Below are 1,538 nucleotides of genomic sequence, written 5' to 3'. Positions count from 1 at the left end.
CTAATAATAGAAATTTAGTGCACAAAATAACTATCATAATATTTCGCTTCATGATATAAAAACAACACTAAAATTATATTAGCTTAAATTTATCTCTAGGTTGCCATTAAGCTCAAACAATAATAACTTGAGCAGAAGAAATTTTAGCTGCTAATTCGTTTTGAATGTATATTATAATGCAGTGTGGAAGCAAGCTAATCTCCCTTTTACTTCGAGAATTCAAAGCAACATGTTTAAAAATGAGTTGATCTTTATTGTGTTTGACGATAATTTTATCTCCACAATTGCTGAACTAGAAGTCTTGGAATGAACATCACATATCACACATCCAAAAAGAACTAAAATCTGATTTACATTTATTTCAAGTACAGGATCAAAACTGAGAGAGATTAGTACTACTCCCTCCAGCCCTAGAGATGGGCACTTCAGCATGCAGATTGGCCGTCGCAGTACCGGCGTTGCTGACTCTGATTGTGGTTGAGGCGTAGTGCGTTTGCTAGATGAGTATGAGCAAACGATTCCCCTGGATTACTATGAGGCAGGAGGCAGTAGGGGCGAATGGCGGCTGCAGCACAACGATCTCGCAAATCATAAATTCATAGGTTAATCACGGAGAGCTGCCGCACTTGACGCTAAGGCTAGCAAACTATTTGGGGCCGAGGAAATCACCCAGGACTGGCTATGAATGGGCTTCCTCATGGGCCTTTTCCCTTTTTACAAATTTAATTAATGTTATAGAGATAGGGGGCGGCGGGGCCAGTACACGTAATTACGACCTAGATGGCGCTGGATCGGTTAAAGGTGGAAGAATTTGGCACGACCAAGAAGAAACACACCAGCCGTTGGATTTGAACTGACACGATTTTTCTTCATGCACCTGACCAATTGATGCTCTCAAATTAAAAAAGCTGCAAAGTGCCCTTCTGGGAAAAGCAGCAACAAAATAAAGAAATGGCTAAGGTCAGATAGTTAATTAGTGCTAATAGAAACCCAACAGTGGCAGACAAGGGTGCAACGTACGTACCACTGCAAGCTGTGTGTATGTCTCTCCACTGTGTTGCTTGCATCCTACGTTACAGCTGGGCGGGTAGAATACACATATCATAGTTAACTCGGTTTATAGTACACTATAGTACATGCCGATGGATGCAAGTTGTGAGACGAACACAAAACTGAAAAGCGTCTGGAGCTGTGATTGCGATGCTAATCAGTGATGGAGTACTAGCTAGATATTGATATATAAAAAGAGACATGTTACGCCTAAATATTAATTGAGCAGAGCAACACTAGATTCGTGGAAGATTGATGGTGCGGGCATGCACGGTCCAGATCACATACACATGAATACGTACACAGACAGTGTCACTCAGAAGATAAATTTTTGTCTAGCAGAGTGTACTAGGACGGACAGTAGCTCTACGCACATACGTTTCCACTGGTTGAAGTAGATCAAAAAAAAAAAAAACTGGGAAAAAGCTCTGAGCCAAACTTAGCGCAGAATGGTGGTATAGGATGTGAACACGTGTCTAGCTTCTGTA

The sequence above is a fragment of the Triticum dicoccoides genome, chromosome 2B (assembly GCF_002162155.2).
Source record: "Triticum dicoccoides isolate Atlit2015 ecotype Zavitan chromosome 2B, WEW_v2.0, whole genome shotgun sequence".
Lineage (NCBI taxonomy): Eukaryota > Viridiplantae > Streptophyta > Magnoliopsida > Poales > Poaceae > Triticum > Triticum dicoccoides.
Note: the sequence above shows the minus strand (reverse complement) of the source record.